Source organism: Oncorhynchus masou, chromosome 28 (assembly GCF_036934945.1).
Source record: "Oncorhynchus masou masou isolate Uvic2021 chromosome 28, UVic_Omas_1.1, whole genome shotgun sequence".
Taxonomy (NCBI): domain Eukaryota; kingdom Metazoa; phylum Chordata; class Actinopteri; order Salmoniformes; family Salmonidae; genus Oncorhynchus; species Oncorhynchus masou.
Genome location: NC_088239.1, coordinates 23,457,567 through 23,480,545, shown reverse-complemented (window position 1 = coordinate 23,480,545; position 22,979 = coordinate 23,457,567). Strand labels below are relative to the sequence as shown.

At 42.9% G+C, this 22,979-nt stretch overlaps 1 pseudogene; it reads right to left on the bottom strand.

Moving 5' to 3' along the window:
- The window catches only part of LOC135517382 (abl interactor 1-like), a 70,166-nt pseudogene that overhangs the window by 30,540 nt on the left and 16,647 nt on the right, over nt 1-22,979 (bottom strand).

The window sequence follows — 22,979 nt, the reverse complement described above, 5'->3', positions numbered from 1 at the left end:
TTTACAATGTTGACATCAGCAAACTGCTCACCAACACGACACCATACACACTGTCTGCCATCTGCCTGGTACAGTTGAAACCGCAATTCATCCATGAAGAGCACACTTCTCCAACGTACCAGTGGCCATCAAAGGTGAGCATTTGCCCACTGAAGTGGTAAAGAAAACATTCAATACTCTGGAAACAGCTCTGGTGGACATTCCTGCAGTCAGCATGCCAATTGTATGCTCCCTAAAAATGTGAGACATCTGTGGAATTGTGTTGTGTGACAAAACTGCACATTTTAGTGTGGCACAAGGTGTACCTGTGTAATGATCATGCTGTTAAATGTGCTTCTTGATATGACACACCTGTCAGGTTAATGGATTATCTTGGCAAAGGAGAAATGTTCACCACCAGGATTGTAAACCAATTTGCACACAATATTTTAGAGCTATAAGCTTTTTGTTCGTAAGAAAAATGTTGGGGATCTTTAATTTCTGCTCATGAAAAATGGGACCAACACTTTACATGTCACATTTATTTTTGTTCAGTGTAGTTAATAGACCAATAAGATGTTTTTTTCAAAGGTTTTTCTATATTTGTACTACTTTCTACATTGTAGAACAATAGTGACGACATCAAAACTATGAAATAACACTTATGGAATCATGTAGTAACCAAAAAAAATAAAAATAAATATATAAATAAATAAAAAAAGAGTTAAACAAATCCAAATATATTTTACATTTGAGATTCATCAAAGTAGCCACCCTTTGCCTTGAAGACAGATTTGCACACTCTTGGCATTCTCTCAACCAGCTTCATGAAGAATGCTTTTCCAACAGTCTTGAAGGAGTTCCCACATATGCTGAGCACTTGTTGGCTGCTTTTCCTTTACTCTGCGGTCCAACTCATAGGTCACCTGAATTGCATTTCAATTAACAGGTGTGCCTTGTTGAAAGTTCATTTGTGGATTTTCATCCGTTGTTAATGCGATTGAGCCAATCAGTTGTGTTGTGACAGGGTAGGGGTGGTATACAGAAGACTGTCTTTTACCAAATAGGGCTAAGTCCATATTATGGCAAGAACAGCTCAAATAAGCAAAGACAAACGGCAGTCCATCATTAATTTACGACATGAAAGTCAGTCAATCCGGAAAATTTCAAGAACTTTGAAAGTTTCTTTAAGTGCAGTCACAAAAACCACCAATAAAATTGGCTCTCATGAGGACCCCCACAGGAAAGGAAGACCCAGCGTTACCTCTGCTTCACAGAGTTCAACTAACAGACACATCAACATCAACTTTTAAGAGGAGACTGCGTGAAATGTTTGTTTTTTCCACCTTTATTTAAGCAGGTAGGCCAGTTGAGAACAAGTTCTCATTTAAAACTGCGACCTGGCTAAGATTTTAAAAAGCAGTGCGACAAAAACAGAGTTACACATGGGATAAGCAAACATAGTCAATAACACAATAGAAATATGTATACAGTGTGTGCAAATTGAGTACGGAGGTAAGGCAATAAATAGGCCATAGTAGCGAAGTAATTACAATTCAGCAATTGACACTGGAGTGATAGATGTGCAGATGAGGATGTGCAAGTAGAAATACTGGTGTGTAAAAGAGCAGAAAAAATATGGGGATACGGTAGGTAGTTGGTTGGATGGGTTATTTACAGCTGGGCTATGTACAGCTGCAGCGATCGGTAAGATGCTCTGACAGCCGATGTTTGAACTTAGTGAGGGATGTATGTCTCTAACTTCAGTGATTTTTGCAATTCGTTCCAGTAATTGGGAGCAGAGAACTGGAACGAAAGGCGGCCAAAGGAAGTGTTGGCTTTGGGGATGACCGGTGAAATATAGCTGCTGGAGTGCGTGCTACGTGTGGGTGTTGCTATGGTGACCAGTGAGCTGAGATAAGGTGGAGCTTTACCTAGCAAAGACTTGTAGATGACCTGGAGCCAGTGGGTTTGGCGATAAATATGAAGCGAGGACCAGCCAACGAGAGCATACAGGTCGCAATGGTAGGTAGTATATGAGGCTTTGGTGACAAAGTGGATGGCACTGTGATAGACTTCATCCAATTTGCTGAGTAGAGTTTGAGGCTATTTTGTAAATGACATCGCCGAAGTCAAAGATCAGTAGGAGAGTCAGTTTTATGGGGACATGTTTGGCAGCATGAGTGAAGGAGGCTTTGTTGTGAAATGGGAAGCTGATACTAGATTCAATTTTGGATTGGAGATACTTAATATGAGTCTGGAAGGAGAGTTTACAGTCTAGCCAGAAACCTGGGTATTTATAGTTGTCCACATAAAAGAAGTCAGTACCTTCATAGTCGAATTGCTGCAAAGAAACCACCAATAAGAAGAAGACTTGCTTGGGCCAAAAAACACGAGCAATGGACATTAGACCGGTGGAAATCTGTCCTTTGGTCTGATGAGTCCAAATTTGAGATTTTTGGTTCCAGACGCTGTGTCTTTGTGAAACGCAGAGTAGGTGAACGGATGATCTCCATGTGTGGTTCCCACTTTGGAGCATGGAGGTGTGATGGTGCTTTGCTGGTGACACCGTTTGTGATTTATTTTGAATTCAAGGCACACTTAAGCAGCATGGCTACCACAGCATTCTGCAGCGATACACCACCCCATCTGGTTTGCGCTTAGTGGGGCTATCATTTGCTTTTCAACAGGACAATGACCCAAAACAAACCTCCAGGCTGTGTATGGGCTATTTGACCGAAGAGAGTAATGGAGTGCTGCATCAGAGGACATGGCCTCAATGACAATCACCCAACCTCAACCCAACTAAGATGGTTTGGGAGGAGTTGGTCCGCAGAGTGATGGAAAAGCAGCCAACAAGTGCTCAGCATATGTGGGAACACTTTTGGTTACTACATGATTCCATGGGTTATTTCATAGTTTTGATGTCTTTACTATTATTCTACAATGTAGAAAATAAAGAAAAACCCATGAATTAGTAAGTGTGTCCAAACTTTTGACCGGTACTATATATACACATTACGTATTGTCACATATACTAAGTACACAAAACTTTAAAAACACCTGCGTTCCATGACATAGACTGACAAGGTGAATTCAGGTGAAAGCTATGATCCCTTATTGATGTCACTTGTTAATACCACTTCAAATCAGTGTAGATGAAGGAGAGGAGACAGGTTAAAGAAGGATTTTTTAAGCCGAGACAATTGCGACATGGATTGTGTATACAGGGCATTCGGAAAGTTTTCAGACCTCAACCTTTTCCATAATCACATTTACATATGTATTCAGACTCTTTACTCATTACTTCGTTGAAAAACCTTTGGTAGCAATTACCACCTCGAATCTTCTTGGGTATGACATTCTCAAGCTCTGTCAGGTTGGGTGGGGAGCATCGCTGCACAGCTATTTTCAGGTCTCTCCAGAGATGTTAGATCGTGTTCAAGTCTGGGCTCTGGCTGGGCCACTCAACGACATTGAGACTTGTCCCGAAGCCACTCCTGCGTTGTCTTGGCTGTGTGCTTAGGGTCATTGTCCTGTTGGAAGGTGAACCTTTGCCCCAGTCTGAGGTCCTGAGCACTCTTGAGTAGGTTTTCATGGATCTCTGTACTTTGCTCTGTTAATCTTTCCCTTGATCCCGACTAGTCTCCCGGTCTCTGCCTCTGAAAAACATCCCCACAACATGATGCTGCCACCACCATGCTTCACCGTAGTGATGGTCCAAGGTTTTCTCCAAACATGACACTTGGCATTCAGGTCAAATAGTTAAATCTTGGTTTCATACGACAAGAGAATATTGTTTCCCATGGTCTGAGAGTCCTTTAGGTGCCTTTTGGCAAACTCCAAGCGGGCTGTCATGTGCCTTTAACTGAGTGGCTTCCATCTGGCCACACTACCATAAAGGCCTGATTGATGGAGTGCTGCAGAGATGGGAGAACCTTCTAGATGGACAACCATCTCCACAGATGAACTCTGGAGCTCTGTCAGAGTGACCATCGGGTTCTTGGTCACCTCCCTCTGTTTTTAATATGTATGAAAACCTGTTTTCACTTTGTCATTATGGGGTATGGTGTGTAGATTGGCCCTGTCAATGTTTTATTCAATCCATTTTAGAATAAGGCTGTAACGTAATAAAATGTGAAAAAAGTCAGGGGGTCTGAATACTTCCCAAATGCACTGTGTCATTCAGAGGGTGAATGGGCAAGACAAAAAATATAAGTGCCTTTGAACAGGGTATGGTAGTAGGTGCCAGGGGCAATGGTTTGTGTCAAAAACTGCAACACTGCTGGAGTTTTCACGCTCAACAGTTTCTCATGTGTATCAAGAATTGTCCACCACCCAAAGGACATCCAGCCAACTTGACAACTGTGGGAAGCATGTGTTGTTTGAAAATATAGTTCCTAACCACTCTGCCAATAACAGGTCATTTTCTAAACTACTCCTAGACAGTCCTAGCAAAATGCATTCTTGAGAAACTTGCTAAGAAGCTACTTTAGTTTCTCTTTGGCTATTGTAATGTAAAACAATAACCGTAAGGTACTTCATTCTTGCCCAGAAATGATTTGATTTTGAGATAAAAACAGCTACATTGGACCTTTAATAATACAAGCTTATGCCTTTTGTTAATGTTTACTTACTAAAAGCTTTTATTAACACATTTAGTCATACAAATACACATGATTTAAATGAATGTGTGGTATCTAAACACAGACTCATGTGGCCAGTTTTACAGTTGGCTGGGAGATTAGACATGATTCAAACTGCCATCTTGGCAGCATTGATTATGGTCCGTAAGTAAAGCATAGTGATTCTATAGGGCCCTAACAGCTTTCTGCTACCCCCCTTCTGTTATTGTAGGCAGAATATCAATTAATGCAGAGTATTGATGTTAAATATTGACTTCCTCTCTGGGCTGTGAGAGGAGAGGGCCTTATGTAGTGAGTGAGTGAGTGAGTGAGTGAGTGAGTGAGTGAGTGAGTGAGTGAGTGAGTGAGTGAGGTTCTGTGCGTGCGTAGTCCCTCCCACTCTTAACAGCCTCTAGCCTAATCCCCCATTCACAACCACCAGACGTGTACTGCACAATGAATCAGTGTGGATTACACCCAGTGGGACAAGTGGGTGTTAGGTCCTCCAAATGGAAACAGCAAATGATTCTTGGAAGGATGCATATAATGGTAATGGGCTCCATAATGTGAAAGAGAGGGAGTGAGAACCTTTAATGGTGGAATAAACCAATCATTCTAAGGCCCCATAAACCTTCACACTGCACTTATTGACTAAGGGGCATTCTAAATATCAGCAGACTTCAAACGGATGGACTAAAGTCGAAACATGATGTTCCATCGTTAAATCAAAGCTTACGGTACATGTACATTACTCTTTATTCCGTTTTCAATCATCTTTCTGTTGTCACAATGTAATATGACAGGTATCTTGATAATGTTATAACAGCTTACAGTCATTTAGACCAACCATGATTTGTCACCTATGTGTGGACATTATGACATGACAGAGCACCATGGTGGTTAACAAGCCTTTTCAGTTTACATCAGCCCACACACACACACCACTCTGTTGTGACATACAAGTCCTATGTGATTTGTGGGCTTGTAAATTGAGAGTGACATGATGGCTTTTATCCTGCCTTATCATTGACCATCCCTTCTACTGGTCGACAACGGTGGCCACTTAATCCAATCTGCCCGACAGCAGCGATTGATTGATTTATGGGGGGGGTTACAATCGGAGGAGAGATTGAGGTCAAAATGGCCCCGGTCTTCGGGGCTCTGAAGCCGCTGTCATAACGCCCTATATGACCTTTAACATTAACCCTAGGGCCTCTACTACTCGATAATTTGTTTGCCAGCAACAAAGTATGGGCTGCATTTAAAGAACGCAAGTCTTGAGGGAATGCTTTCAAAGAAACTTAAAAGGAAAACAATATTTCAGTGTTACCATGGCTTCATTAAATTGTTACTCTCCTAGCTCAATATCAGAGAGAAATAGGAGAAACCGATCACGAGGGCGGTTCAGAAGTAAGTGCTTTTAAAAAGTCTCAAATTAATCTCTGGGTTGTTCCATGAAATGGGTGGCTTTTGCGAACTAGAAATTGTGCACAAATATTGAATTTTAAAAGCCTGGTAAATTAAATGTAGTGCCTTTAATATAGACGACATGGAAAATTCAATAAATCAGATGTTTTATCTCTAACAAACAACAAATTGTTAGATTTCTTGTTAGATATTACTGCATGGTCGGAACTAGAAGCACAAGCATTTCGCTACACTCACATTAACATCTGCTAACCATGTGTATGTGACAAATCAAATTTGATATGAATAAAGACTTGTCAAAATTTAGAATTTTGGCATGTCCCTCTGTGCATCCTCTGTGACTTCTCGGAAGATTTTAACCCACTTAATTTCTGATCACAACCACAAGTTTTCACCATCATTGTAAAACACTAGTTACTTTGTTGCTTTGACAAAGTAATTTCTGAAGATTACAGTATATATATATATATATTTTTTTTTGGTATTTTTTTTTTACATATACCCTTTGACAGAATGTTAAAATGAGGTGAAATAAAGTAGTATCTCCAATCAAAAATGCATATTTTGATGGGTAAAATAAAATGTTAATTGTGTAGATAATCCTATTAGAGAATTAAACGTCTCAATCATAATCTGTTCAAAAGTTATTGGAGTTTTTAGCCTTGTATGATGGCCAGAGTTAGGGTGACTAAATCAATGGAGGCCAGATAATTGTTTTTTCAGCTCGGCAGGTTTCTGTGCAAGAATAAAGGCTACTGGCTACCTGACAGGCTCACTTTGTTGAACTCATCATATTTCTCCTCGAATCCGCAGAAGATAAAACAATGGAGGTAAAAATGGATATTGATTGAGACATGACGTAGTATTTTCATATTTTAGAACATAGAAGACTTCTAACAAAAACAAGCGTCTCACAACAGAGCACTGAGCGTATACTGCATAATCTTTTTATTTTCAAATCCTTTTACATTTAATTCAGCTCGTGTCCTAATTTTACTTTTAATGACCTGCGGAAAACACGTGGAACGACCACGAAATTTAAAATCCTCATAAGCGGTTGTGAGGAACCTGCACAGCTCAGTCAGCAGTGCTCAGTGCTAATTATCGGATGTATTAGGTTACGAAGTCTGACTTTTCAGATATCATGTTAATGATATGCTAGAGAAAGAACCTACCGAATGACTCGGAACATGAAGAAGCATATTTGTCTTGGTAAAATGTATTTTATAACAAAAGGAAGTGCCAATTTCATCATCAAAGTGCACTCTGGCCAGAGTGGCTGGACACCCTACACCAAGTTACACTACTCAAAAAGGTATGATGGAACGACCCATTTACTCACCCTTTTCACAGAGCTCTCTAAGAGTAGCTCAGTTTTTTTTAGAAAGCTATCAATTCTATCAATCCTTAGTTGATTCCAACCCCCTCGCCCTGGGTCCAACAGAGAATATTCCTGCATGGTCAGCTATGTGTATTCTATGGATGACAATGAGACGGTGAGAAAGACAAAGAGAGCGAGAAGGAGGAAGAGGGAGAAAGACAAGGATATGGAGTAAAGGGGGAAGGGAACTAGACAAACAGAGAGAGAGAGAGAGAGAGAGTGGAGAGAAGAAAATAAAACACACATGGAAGGAGAGTGACAGAAAAATGTTAAAGAGGTGTATAGAAATAAGGTGACGAATCCAGAGCGTGTTAAAGGAGAGAGAGAAGAACAGATGGAGAACCATTGGAATACTTGACACAAATAAGAAATGAGGAAAGGACCCCAAAATGTAGACGAGGGATAAAGAGAGAACGACAGGAGACACGAAGCTCACCTTGACCCCGTGGCCCACATCGTCCAGCACGTTGTAGTCGATGGGCTTCCTGATGTATCGGACCGGCCGCTCCATGTTGGCAGGGGCGATGATCTTGTGGGTCCTCGACGTGTTCTTGTTGGTGGTGAGGATCCCGATCTCTCGCCTGGCCACCTTCTCCTTGTGGATGTCCACCGTCTAGAGACACGGGAGGGGGTGGGGAGGGGGGTGGGAAGACATGATAAGTGCCTTATACAAGAGCTGTGGGACATAGAGCAGGGACCTTTGATTGAATTACAACCTTGTCATATAGTAACTAAAGCAGGTTTAATTGAATCATGTCGTGGCGCTTGTTGGTGGTGAGGATCCCGATCTCTCGCCTGGCCACCTTCTCCTTGTGGATGTCCACCGTCTAGAGACACGGGAGGGGGTGGGAAGACATGATAAGTGCCTTATACAAGAGCTGTGGGACATAGAGCAGGGACCTTTGATTGAATTACAACCTTGTCATATAGTAACTAAAGCAGGTTTAATTGAATCATGTCGTAGCGGTTTTCATCACCAAGCTCGCAATCCCTTTACGTAGCTGGTACACACCAGCAAAATCAATTACGGGGCATAATAGAAGCTGAACGGAAGCCGTAATGACCCGCTATGTACAGACCATGATGCCTTTGGCTTCCCTCCAAAACCGTTAGAGACATGCTGTTCAAGGCCGTCATAAATGAGCAAAGACTACGGTGAAGACAACCCACTTCTACCACCAATAACTCATTCTTGAGTGATGGTGATTCCCGGATATTATCATTTAGGAAGGTAGGTAGCGTATGTGCCCTCTTGAAACAGTAAGCCTCCGGCTATTTCAATGGATGACTTGTGCCATCTAAACTCAGCAAAGCACCAGGAATAAGGTCTACTAGCAATGCAATCATTTGAGAATCCAATATTATTATTCTTTTTTTAAACTACAGGCATAAAGCATGTGCATTCATTAAAGACACAGAAACCTATACTTGAATCATACGTCAGTATAATCAAATGTAAATACACAGGGTCCTCCAATGCATATTTCGATCCATTATAACTAAATCTTCAATGTTAGAAGGCTGATAAAAAAATGAAGCCCAAGGCCAAAATGAGATACATTATTGAAGTTTCATGAAGAGAAAGGAGTGTTTTACTTCTGTAAATGATGGCTGTTTGAAAAATCACCTACTGCTCTTTAAAACGGACTAATTGTCCCATCCTTTCATTTATAGGCTCCAGTCCACCACTTCTGTTAAGACCCATGGGCATTTGCATAGCAACAAAGTGTGTGTGCTTGAGAGAGAGCGAGAGAGTGGGAGAAAGTGTGTTGTGAGTGAGAGTGAATGTGTTGGTGTGTGTGTGTGTGTGAATAGTTTGAGGTATGCATGTGCACACACTGCGGTAAGAACCAGGTCTAACCAAGGCCCACACACACACACACACACAGAGAGGATCTCTAAAGTTGACCCTTCCCAGAGGACCCCGCCACACAGTATGCCCCGTTGAATTTCAGGGCGACACTCAAACTCTCTGCCAACTACACACTTACAGTCAGGGAAGCACTGGGCCTTCCTCAGCCGTAAGAACCCGGGGTGTGACGGTTCTTTGAGATTTGTCTGAGGTTGTTTGTCATCACTGTACTGTGTGGAGACTGTTTCCTGAAGTATGCTGCTTCCAAAGGCTGAGAAAGACGCTGGAGATAAAGATCCCATGCAGACTGACAGTAATGAGAGCAGATTATTGTGACGGGGAGCAGAAGAGCTATGAAAGGCTCCGTCTTATCAGCTGGAGGGGAAGTCATTCTTTTCAAGATTCCCTTTTTGATTAGATTGTTTTCATGTTCAAGCAACAGGGATTTTCTCACAGCGTCTAAGGAGAAGAGAGAACTGTTCAGTTCGGCAAGTGATGGTGATCAGTCACAGTTCTACCCATCACAACAAGTACAACCATCACAACCACCATGAAGTCTATCAAAAATGATCACCGTCAAATGTCATCGTCTTCCCATTCTCTCCTTTCCCGGGCTCCAATTGGGTATAGAAGAGCCATAGAGGAAATGATCTTCCTCCGAGGAGATGAAAGGGGACCAATGTCAGCCGAGGGCCGGCCGGGTAGTCAACCCAACGGTTTTCTCAGGGGAGGGAATGCTGGCCGGAGCCAACAGACAGAGGATTCCATTCATGCCACAGACAGACAGGACTCTGGACTTTGAGCCTCCCTTATCTCGGAGAAGAGAGAATTAACTAGAGTTTGTTAGGTAGCGTTTGCACTGTTAGCGTCGTAACAATAAGTTGGCGTCATCTACTTCTGTATACCGGGAGTTACTTCATTACCAGCGCATGCGTAATATTTGCTCCCATACAAATCCTCCCCATGATCCATAAAGAAACAATATTCTCTTCAAAATGCCTTGTGCATTTGTATGAGTTAAAAGGAGAAAGGGGGTGAGGTCGAGTACAGTAGTCCATTATGACTTGTGATTGGACGGCAGGACATAAGTGCACTTTATTCAAAAGGTCTAGTCCAACAAACCCTTCAATGTGTATGGCACTGAGCCGTGGACCAAACGTCCTCCAAAACATGCTGGTCTACCATTAGAGTGATAAGGCTGTTTTCAAACTCAACATCCAATAACTGAGCAAAGATACTGGGAAGGTTTACAGCAGGCTTTCGCCAACACCGAATTATGAACGCCGGGGTACTGGGAAAATAAAATAAACCCAACACTGGGCCCAGGAAATCAATTCTCAGTTAGATCAAGAGGTTCAGTGAGTGGTTTGCAGAGAGCAGTGAGGACTGATGGTCGGAGGAGTGGCGTTAAGTGTTCCTGGCCATATTCCAACAGTCCAGTCTATGACCTTACCTCGCCCTATTCGACAGCCACAACAGAGCAACGTCTGGGGGGGGGGGGGGGGTAAATGTCTGTTGGGTTAGATTCCATTGTAAAGAAACGGGCTTGGTGGTTTGAGAAATCACTGTTTTGTTAATAGGATGACTCAACGGCAGTTGTCACTTGTCACCAAGTGGTAAGCTACTTGTGGATGCGGTTACAGTAAGTTGTTCCCGCAATGATTATTAATTTAACAACCTCTTCAGAGGCTTCTGGAAAAGTTCAGCTGTAGGAAGTGAACGACGCGCAGAAGAAAAACTAGGACCATAGCAAAAGAACCTGTCAGGGATATACCGCAGCTAGACTTGGAAACTGACCCATGATGTTAGAATGCACTAACGCTCCTCATCAGAGTACACAGAGTAGCACAAACAGCAGCGCAGCTGGCATCGGGAGGAAGTTCATACCCTTCCTGTGAGAGAAGAAAATAGCTTTGCTGAAGTACGGCTCACAAATGTTACACAAGTGTTAAGACTTTGAGAGACAAAGTATTAGGCATTTCTTAAAGAAAAAAAGGATTTCGACCACAATTGATGTGTGCTCAATCAAAATGTCTGCCGATTGAGATGGGCTTTTCCCCGTTCAGTATCAAACAGGCTGCTCTGTCACATCCACACCAAAAGTCCTTTCCTCGTGAATGTTAAACTAGTATTGTGGAAAGCTTAAATGGGAATGCATGGTGAATGGTTTTTCCCTTCCAGTCTCAAACCAGACAAAGAGTTCAATCAATGACGTTTTCCAGAATGACTTTTGCTGACCAGTGCTGAACTAGCTAAATAAAAAAAGAACCTTTTCAGGTCTACAGCTGAGCACAATACCAGCCGATTTGCGTTTGTACTTCAGGAGGCTGTCTGGAGTTCTGCTGAATAGACCTTGCCCAGCTGGAAGGACGATTCACATGTGTTCTCAATCACTGTCATCCACATGCCCCGAGTCGGCTCGCTTCTATCCCAGAACACACTGGGCAGCCTTGGTTTGGCCTTCTCTGTCAACAAGCCTTTAGGAATGTGTGAGTGCAAGTGTGTCCGTGTGGAAATGAAGGAGCTCTTCCCTTTTTCTCTACTTCTTATCTCTTGGACCTTTATTCTTCTCCCTCTCCTCCTCTTCGTCAACCTCTCCTCGTCCTCTTTTCTTGCCTTCCTTTGCTTTTTGATTTCCGTCATGCTCCATTTTCCCCCCACTCACCTTATCCCGCTCAGCCTTTTCCCTCTCCTTCTGCCCCTCCTCTCTTTCCACTCACCCACCTCACACCCAGTGAATAGTCACCCTCGTCCATGATTGGAGGACCTTGGTCACCATTTGTCTTGCTGCCAGTTCATTCCTTCCCCATCATACCTCTACCAGCTGGAGTCCACGGCTATTTCAGGACATTATAGCCAATGTCATTTTTTGAAGATGAGGAAGTAATCCCTTCCATTTGGGCTGTGGGTGGCTGGTCAACCTTTTCGCTGTACACGAACACTGTGGTTGCTATGTGGGAAAGGCGTGTTCTTCGTAGCAGCAACAAGAAACTACTTCAGTGAAGAATTGTCAGAGTACTTTCTCTCAATATTGTGAGAAACAAGCCCAGAACATGGTTCAAAATGTCTGCTGTAACTAGTTCCCCCAAGTGGTAAAGACTAGTATAAGTGGAATCCCATATGCAGTGTGACGATGGATCCCGGCTGGAGGATGTCTCAGACTAATGGGGTTGGTGGGGTTGTTGACCCCGGTCTCCCTCCCCCTCTATATTGATTTACACCTCAGCTGATTCCTCAGACAGTTGGGGGGGGGGGGAGCAGGGGAGAGAATTGACACATTTACACAAGGGCCCTCCACATCAGCAGGGGGATTATAAATCTCACACAGGCAGGGCAGAGAATCAAAGAACCGGGAATGGAATTTCAGAGCCTTTCGTAAACCTGGCTTGACATCTGTCTTCAGACATACCGCACACACACACTGATGTGTAGAAATCAGGGAGAGAGAGAGAGATAGAAAAATGAGAATCTCCATACTTTGATATGCTGCAGAGAGTTGGCTTCACTGCTGTAACTGACAGAAAGAAAAATGGCAGTTTCAGCGATTTGGCAGCGTGGTCGGAGGATGATAGCCGCAATAAAAAACGTCAGCTTTGCACAAATCCATGGACGGACAGAAATCCAACAGATCTGTAGCCATACGGTTTGGCTGGGTGAACATTAACGGACAAATATGCCCTTCATGCCACTGTGTGTGTGTGTGTGTGTGTGTGTGTGTGTGTGTGTGTGTGTGTGTGTGTGTGTGTGTGTGTGTGTGTGTGTGTGTGTGGTTTGCTCAACTGGACAAATGTGCCAATGGTTAATAATAGAGTTTAACCATACATGATTATATTTGGACAGAAAGAGAGAAAACTGCAATGCCCAGATGTTTCAGCAAACTGGCAGAGTCAGCGGCTTCCTGGAGAGATACCACCCAACAAATAAAAGTATCTAAAGCCCGAACCATTTGAGCTACAAACTAATAAGTCATTACCATCGAAAGATGACTCTCACGAACAGGGCAGTGTCGGTTGTTTTACTCTTCGACATCCACAAGCTTTTCCGGCAGTCGTCTGAACTCTGTCGCAGATGTCCTAATTTTGAAGAGGTCTTCTCGGAAAAAGCAACTGTCCAGACCGAATGGTTGGAGCAACAAACTAATGCCACCAATATCGAAAGGGGAGACTCGCGAGCACAAAGGTGTCGGTTGTTTTGCTCTATGATGCAGACAAGCTTACGGGGATCGTCTAAAGGTAACCCAGGACCGGTCTGACCAAATGGCACAGCATGCTTTTTTTTTCTTATTTCTCTCTCTCTCAGATGTAGTACAGACCCTTCAAAAACACATGCCTTGTGATTTTGTGGGGGGTGGGCTGTCTGTTTTTCCATGTAGAGATGTGTATCTATGAGCTATAGCAGTAAAGGCCAAATTCAATGTTTCCTCAAATAACTTTTTTTAGACATACAGGAGTCCTAAAATTCAAAATCAAATGACGCCTTTCATGACCATCTTAAAACAATTCCATATGTTAACTTAATGCGATCTAAGGCCACGGTATCTTCACAGATGGCAGAAGACAACGAGTCACAACAATGAAGCTCTATCACAACTCTCACCGTGTCTGGCTTCTGCCAACTTTAACAAGCACATCCATCTGTGGAGTGAGACAAACAATAGCGGTTCCGGAAAGGGGAGGACAGATCACTCAGACAAACCTATAGCCTGGCTTCTGTCTGTTTCTCAGGGCACTGAATGCCCTCTGTGGTGCGAGCCATCACGGCTGTCTAGGAGCCCTGAGAGAGCCCCGTTTCTCAGGGCATTTAGTGTAACCCAGCACATCATCTGAGAGCTTCCATCTAACGAGTGAGACAAAATGTCCACTCAAGGAGTCCTCTAGGAGACCAGGATCTGGCAGCATGTGTAGAGTCTCTTCGGAAAAACAGAATTCTTCCGGTGAATCTAACACCAGCTCTCTAGAACACTTTCAATATTGCATAGCAGGGGGCAGGGGGGCGGGGGGCGGAAGAGACCAGCTAACTATTTGTCCGGTGTGAGAAAACTAAGGCAGATTGTCTTTCCCGTCAATGAAAAACAGTATATCAGAGTCGGGACAACATGCCAAGGTCGACCATTTGTTTGTGGACACAGCACATTTGGGGTTTCTGTACAAAAACACCTACTGTGATTTTTCCCATGTAGCCTAGGCATGTCGCCAATATCAAGTCAAAGACTGGACTCTCAAATTCAAGTACAGAATGGACCATATTAGCATTGCAGAAGCTCCATTAGCATATTGGGTTGGGATAAAACGTCCCACTTTACACAATTGCACCACATTGACATTGAACATTTTTAAAATAAAAAGTGGGTTGTTCCTTGAAATGAGTGCCTTTTGCGTCCATTTGATATTTTAAGTAGAATTTGTGCACCAGTATTGAATTTTAAAAGCATGTTATATGAAATCAAGTGCCTTTTAATATAGATCACATGGAGAATTCAACAAATCTGATTTTTTTAAATGAATAAAGACTTGCTAAATTGCAGCATTCTGACATGTCCTTCATTGCATCATCTGTGACATCTTGGAAGATTTAACCCACGTAATCCCATGGCTAAGGGTTAGGGGAAAAAATACATTTTTTAGATTCTCCCCAATTTCATGGTATCCAATTGGTAGTTTTTACTCCCCAATTAATCCTGAAAATTCACTGGTAAAAAAGCTGTATGTTTGTTTGTATGGTCCACCATTCATCACGAGTGTCAGTATAGCATGATTTGGAGTAGGGTAAGGGTGTTTTCCTACGCATCATCAGACCAGCTTCCCTGTTCTGTGTTAACTTCTAACCCCTTTTCCCCTTCAAAGCTTCATCCTTGCCAAAACTTTCCTCTCCTCGTAACAAACCATCTTCAATTAGATCCAATCATATTTTCCTGCGCTCTACTGTACCCCATGGCTCTACGAACACGAGTGGGACATTCCCATTTAGAGGAGACAGAAATCAAAACGCCGTTCCTCAAAGCTAAGCCATAGTCAGTGTTTTCCCTAGGTCTTTGTATCAGGCGGGGCACAAATATCTCGGAAGCTTCCCCAAAAAGGCAGACCGCTAAAGACTATTAGCCGAGGCTCCATTTACAGTATGTGCCACTCAGAAATGACCACCTGCGTATTTACTGATTAGCTGTGAGAGTGGCAGATGTCTATAACCAGCCTGAGATTACACTCTGGATGGCAGTGCTTTATTTCAAAGTCCCTAAAACCTAAAATAGTATTTTAACAAATTCAGGAAATGGAAAAAGTCCTGACTTTTCAAGAATGTTTCTTGTTTTCCTACCTTGTAAGAACTTTCTTGACCTGATAATGTAGGCGCACACACACACACACACACACACACATCATCCATTCCAACCCCACCCTATGTGCAGTTGCTTACATAGAGAAAGGCACGCATGACAGAGAAAGGACACACTGACAAGCATTGGGATTAGCAGGAAACACCGGCCCCCCCAGCCACGTACATACGCTCATCTGTGGAAGTTCATATCCTGTTTGGATGAAATCCATCTCCGCCCAGCACACAGCAGCATGAGGGAGGTCAGAGTCAGCAATGCAGCACACACACAGGCAGCAGGGGTTTTTCTGCATAGGAAAGTCTTGGGCGGGCCACTTTCAGGGCAGCATACGTTTATTTATTATCTGTATCATTTTGGGATGGAAAAACATTCAATATAAAACGTCTACAACCAGATATCAAGTATGTAGAAAATATAATGGCCCTATATCTTAAAAATAATATATATAATCTTTGAGAACGCACAATCACCAAAATTAAATCTAGTCAGCCAGGTCGCTGTAAATGAGAATGTGTTCTCAATTAACTTACCTGGTAAAATAAGGTTAAAATAAATAAAACAATTCCAGAAGTTAAGCATTCAGGAATATTGATTTTGTTATGTTTGAGTCACTCAGATAGCATAAACACTGGCAAAATGAGTAGAATTTAAGTACATTACCTTTAAAACTGAAAGATGTATTCTCAGACACATGACATGATATGTAGAATTGTGTGTAGAAGCAGCAGGTAGCCTAGCTGTTAGGAGCTTTGGGGCCAGTAACCAAACGGTCGCTGGTTCGCATTTCCGAGCCGACCAGGTGAAAAATAAATCTCGATGTGCCCATGAGCAAGGCAATTAATTCCTCCTGTAAGTTGCTCTGGATAAGTGCATCTGCTAAATTACTAAAAAGTAATTTAAATCAGCTACACCGTGTCACTGCCGTCAACAGGAGGGCCGCAAAAATGTTTGGTCAGTGACAATGCCATTGACCCCCACCACCTATAACCCATTTTAATCCAGATTATTAAAAAAAAAAATGTAAACACACACACAGCTGTGCTCATACCAAGTAGCACAGACGCGTCACATGCATGCAGTCCTATAATCTCAAAACAATTGACTGTCGAGAGCCGTGTATTATAGAGTTGTGGTGTGGCAGATTCTCGGTGCATGGAATAACTCAGCGTTGTGAGCAGCACTGACTTCAATTAGCTGTCTGGCAGGCCCAAGTGCATCCGTGCCACAGAGGAACCTCATGAAACGAGGTGATTTACAGTAAGTAGTGTGAACGACCGTGGCAGCCAAGTGAGTGGTGTTCTGTTTGATGCTTTCACATGCACTGTTTGACATACAGAGTGTACAAAACATTAGGAACACCTTAATATTGAGTTGCACCCCACCTTTTGCCCTCAGAACAGCCTCAATTTGTCAGGGCATGGACTCTACAAGGTGTCGAAAGAGTTACACAGGGATGCTGGCCGATGTTGACTCCAATGTTTCCCACAGTTGTGTTAAATTGGCAGGATGTCCAGTGGGTGGTGGACCATTCTTGATACACACGGGAAACTGTTAAGCATTAAAAAAAACAGCAGCGTTGCAGTTCTAGACACACCTGGAACCTACTACCATACCCCGTTCAAAGGCACTTAAATATTGTACTTGCCCATCCACACTGAATGGCACACATACACAATCCATGTCTCAATTGTCAAGGCTTAAAAATCCTTCTTTAACCTGTTTCCTCCCCTTCATCTACACTGATTTGAAGTGGATTGAACAGGTGACAAGAAGTGATCATAGCTTTCACCTGGATTCACTTGGTCAGTCTGTCATGGAAATCGCTGTTCCTAATGTTTTGTACACAGTTTAGACAGAGCTCTGCGAAGTCAGATACCATCGCTAGCTGGGCTTCTCCCTTTACGAAAATATTCAAACATGCTCATCTTTACTGTGCATGAATAAACATGCGTGCGCACACACACTTTCCTATTAACACAAGGTATGACGGAGTGATGTTCTCTCTGTGTGAAGCCCGCTCTGACGCTGGGACAGACAAAACGCTCCCTGTTCACTGCTTCTCACACAGCACAAGGTGACACCAGTCTATTCTCTCCTCAGCCTCAGATACTAGGGCTGGGAATTAACAAAAAGGAACTCACGACACAATATTATCGCGATACTTAGGTGCCGATACGATATGTACTGCGATTCTCACGAATAAGTATATGTATTGCTATTCGATACTGTGATTTTATTGCGATTCAATGTTCCAAACATATTGCTCAACATGCTGCATGCTCTGCCTGCTGCAGAGGGCCAAGAGAGAGCCATGATGAAAACTAGTTTTAGAGAACAAGCTATGATGTTAAAATAAAATTTTTGGTGCAGGTACATCCAATTAGCGCAAAAATCATATTGCGATAGTCAAAACAATATAAATTGCTAAAAAAAAAATACAAAAATCCTGATATGCAACTATCGACCCCTCCCCCCCCCCCCATCCAACCCCCCATCACTACTAGATACTGCAGGGAAACCCTGTTAATCAACGGCAACGGTGAGAGCATTGGCAGGTTATAACACAATCAACCATCACTACATACAGCGTAAGGAAACATGCATAGCCATGTACACAGCGGGAAGACTAAGAGTCGATGAATGTTAATAGCTAAAGACTTAGCAACACACACGCAACTGTATAGCCTCAAATTATGTTCTAAACATCACATCCCCTCCTCCCCTCCACAGAATCATATTCTTTGACTGCTACATTAAAGGCTATGCGATCATACAAATTGCATCTTTAACTCAGGATGCGCTGCATTAGGCCTACTGATTGCTAGATGTAGATGCCAGAAAGCAACCACGGGGAGGGAGGGAGAAGGTGCCCACACAGACACCAGTCAGCGGACACTCCCTATTCCTTAACCATGGGCTAACCTTCCAGACGCCAGGCCTGGCCACACCACGCCCAGGAGGATCACTGTCATCAGCCCCATCCACCACCACATTCTGGCTCACCACCACCCATAGCTTGGCATCTAAAAGGAATGACTGAGGAAATTATGACAAGAATTAGATTACCTCCTATGCGGGGAGATCAAGTGAAATAAGCGATTTGTAACGTTTTGAAAAACAACCCACTCAGAGCACCAACATCCCTACACTATTGTCCATTTCCTGATAGCTTACATAGATTCTGAGAATTCACTAACACACACACACTTCAGCTTTTAAAAAGAGCTTGCAATGTGTCGCAGTCGTTCCTCCTCATTTCCCATTCACCACCAGAACGTAAGCTGGGCTATTCTCCAGTCTGCCCGCGAGCTGGGAGTGAACTCGGCGCTAGTTTTTATAATGATCCATCTCTGAACAGGATAAGAGAGCGATAAAAACAGCCACAGCTTGTGGATCCTAGCACTGACTTGATTATTACCACAGAGATTGGACATCAATCCACAGCGACTGGTCAGGGATGTCATTCTAGTTGTCTACACATCATTCCTAGCTTTCAATATACCAAAGAGAGCAGTGGAGGCTCCTCAGAGTAGCAGGGAGAGAACCACACTCCTCAGTGAAAATAATCAAAATAGCGTAACGTTTCAAAAGTTAACCTTTTTAGATGAAACTATACTAAATATATTCACGTCACCAAATAATTGATTGAAACTCACTGTTTTGCAATTAAGGTCTACAGTAGCCTCAACAGCACACTGTTGGGTGGCACCATTGTTCAGCCAGAGGACAGCTGGTTTCCATCCTCCTCTTGATACATCGACTTCAAAACAAGACCTAGGAGGCTCATGGGTCTCACCCCCTTCCATAGACTTAAACAGTAATTATGACAACTTCCGGAAGACCTATCAGAGCTCTTGCAGCATGAACTGACACTGTCCACCTAATCAAAAGATTAGAGAATGAATCTTGTACTGAAAGCATAGGCTACAGCTAGCTAACACTGCAGTGCATCAAACGTGGTGAGTAGTTGACTCAAACAGAGAGAGAAAGACAATATTTAACAGTTTTGAACAAATTAATTTCTTTAAAAATTGAGAAGCAAGAGAGAGCAAGAGATAAATATTTATATTTTTATAAATATTTTTAAAATCCCCCACGTTCCCTTAGCTAGAGAATGCAGCTAGCTTGTTTAGCCTACTCAAACAGAGAGGGATGCTATGTTAGCTAGCTGGCTATGGCTATCCAACACTGGAACTCTTCCAAGTCAAGGTAAGCCTTTGGTTTTATAAATGTATTGCCCCTGGGGCCCGCCGGTGTAACTGCTAAACTGCTTTCTGACTGTACTGCATGATTGTAGCAGGTTTACTTACGCATTCTAGTAGCTATGTTATGATGTTAACTAATATGGTGACAACGATGTAGGCTGTGTGTAGCAGTTATGATATGAAGGTCTGTCTTGGAAAGATTTTTTTGCCTGGTCACAGACAGCTGATGTGTTGTGCACTGAAGTCCACAAGCAAAGGGAAAAGGTGAGAGGAGGAGAGCTCATAGATGATAATGAATTCTACAACAAGCAAAATTATCATGCTGTTTGTATGTGGCTGCTATGAAAGTGAACTGTGTTAGATCAGGGGAGTATTCCTTCTGCCAATCCTGTTGAAAACCTTTTAAACTGGAGCAAACGAAACAGGTATTAACATACCTGAATATGTCCAATAGAAACTCTTGTTTGCACTAAGGATTACACCCTAGATCAGCTAGATGCAGGCAAGAGTGTGCAAGGCGGTTTTGAATGTGTCACCTTGATTACTCAAATTTCTCTCTCAACTTGTGCAATTACATTGTTAACTTTCATTCATAGGCTAGGTTGTAGCTACCTCATGATGGCTATAGGGAAAATTTAAGTATGATTAGTATGCCCCTCCAAAAATAATAGTCCCCCCTCATCTTAAATGTTACCGACCGCCACAGATAGACTAGGCTAATTATGACTAGCTATTAATCTAGTTAATTAGCAAGATAAATTAAATAGTATTACTTAGGGCCTGGACAATATCAGCATCACCATATGTTCTCCATGGCAAAAATGAAAACACAAAGCAGACTAAAAACTATTTGGTCCTATAAAAACCTGCTGTATGTAAAATTGTGTGTGCTATAGCTGGGAAAATAAATGTGACCCCGGATGACAACATTAGTTTCCAACATTAGGGCTGTTTTCCTAAAGCACTTTCCTTGCCACGATACTAACGAGTATCATCATACTGGTATCGTTCAGAGAAGGGCATGCTATACTAACCATTCATAGCTATACATCCACTAGTTGAGAGAGGAATATGCTCGTTTACAAACTCTTAACACCTCAACCACCATGAACCTGCATGCCCTCATCTAACAATCCAGATATTGTCATGGTTACCAACACCACACAATGCTATGGCAACTAAAAACATGAGAAGCCCCTGTTTTGATCAATACAGTGAAACTGATGGGAAATATAATAGTATTTACACAATGAAGGGGGGTCAAAAGTGCAACGGGTGGTCTGTTGTCTGTTAAGTCTTGTTTGCTTTTTTCCCATTTCAGAGTGGCAGGCTGTGCTTAGCAACTCAGTCAAACCAGTGCAGTGAATGATTATTTTCTCTCTGGTGAACATGTTCAACAAATATCACGCTCTCTTTGCCTCTGCCGGTACATGACCGTCAGGGATGGCTGGGATCGCTGTCATGGAGACACGAATGGAGTGGAGTTTTGGTGACATAGATGTCAGCTGTGTGCCATCTGTGAGTATTGACTCATGTCCATGACTGTTCATGTATTTTTCTTTGTCTATATTTCTCGGTCAACCTCAGTCTTCCACCGACTCGCTCATGCTCCATCACACTTTCCCTCACCTCCTACACTTCTCTCCATCTATTTCTTGTTATTTACCTCTCACTCTATTGAGATGTACATTTCTGAGAACTGTTAAATCAGAGACTTCAGATTTACTGTAGGAGTCGTAACCTTACCTTAATCATTGGGACATTTCAGACATAGAGGAAAAGGTGTCTTCTCTATTCTCTTTCTCTCTTACCATGAAAGAAAGCAACCAGTCAACCACAATTCCAACAAGACTTGACCCGAAGGCTATGACTAAATGGTTGCATCATTTCCACACTCCCAAGCATGAGTCTACAGTATGATGTAGGGTTTGGCACATTGGTGAGCTGCCATTTGTCCTTGGTCCCTTTGTTTGAGCCGAGTCCTTAATGACTTAATTGGATGAGCGGGTGGATTTACCTCCTCCAAATGGCAGTGGTCTGGCCTGTGGCCTCAGGCACACAGTTTGGAATAACAGGGTGAGGCAAAGGGGCAACAGTGAGATGATCAAATCAGGGTGAGACTGCACTCGCAGCCATAAAGTAGAGAGCGTGAGAGGGTGTGAGTGAGAGAGAAAGAGCAACACACAGAGAGGGATGGAGCATCAATCATTTATACAAACACATAGTCAGTCACACATTTAAATCAATAAAAGGCACCTTAGTCACTGCAGAAAGAGGCCATACACATACAAACGGTATATGTACGTGTGTGTGTGTATGAGAGACTCCGGATCTGACCTGAGAGATGTGGTTAATGGAGGACTCCATTCGGCGCAGCTGCGAGGCCTGGATGTCCAGCAGCTGCAGCACGTTGTTGGCTAAGGCATTGATCTGGTAGGCCACGCTGGCCAGAGACTGGGTGGTGTAGGCTTTGGTCTCCTCCAGAGCTTTTCTCTTGTCTGTGGCCTGGAGAGAGCGAGAGGGAGACGAACAACGTTAGAGTCAGGTCGACATTTGACAAAAAGGCTGATTCCCCAGAACCCTAGTGCAGTCCGACTGTCTTAGGCACATTAGAAGATTCAGAAAAACATCAAAGGGATTAATTGAATTGACATCCATTTTTAAGCTGATTGGGCTGTGTGAACATTTGGCACGTTGGCCACCTTAGCTTCCTTATCACGCCGGTGACTCTTTCAAGCTCACTTGAATGAAATCTTGGGGCAAAACACGTTTGATCTTGGTTGCATGCCCTACACTGCTCAATCATAAATCAAAGTCCAAAGAGCACTGCCTGGGGGTAAACACTGGGCTTTGATACACAGGCTGCAATATGAGGTGGGGGCGGGGAGAAAGAAATAGGAGTTCAAACCCTGACAGAGTGAAAACTAGGAGAGAAAAAGGTGGAAGTACACCATTTATCCGAATGCTTTGACCCAAATTGACTTAGTCATGCATGCATACATTTTACGTATGGGTGGCCCCGGGAAGCAAACCCACAATTTTGTAAAAAAATTCAACATGTTTTAAAGTTAAATAAATAATTCACCTTATACAGGTAAGTCAATTGAGAATACATGATTATTTACAATGACGACCTGTCATGGCGCTTGTAACCTGCCATGCTCTACCAACTGAGTCA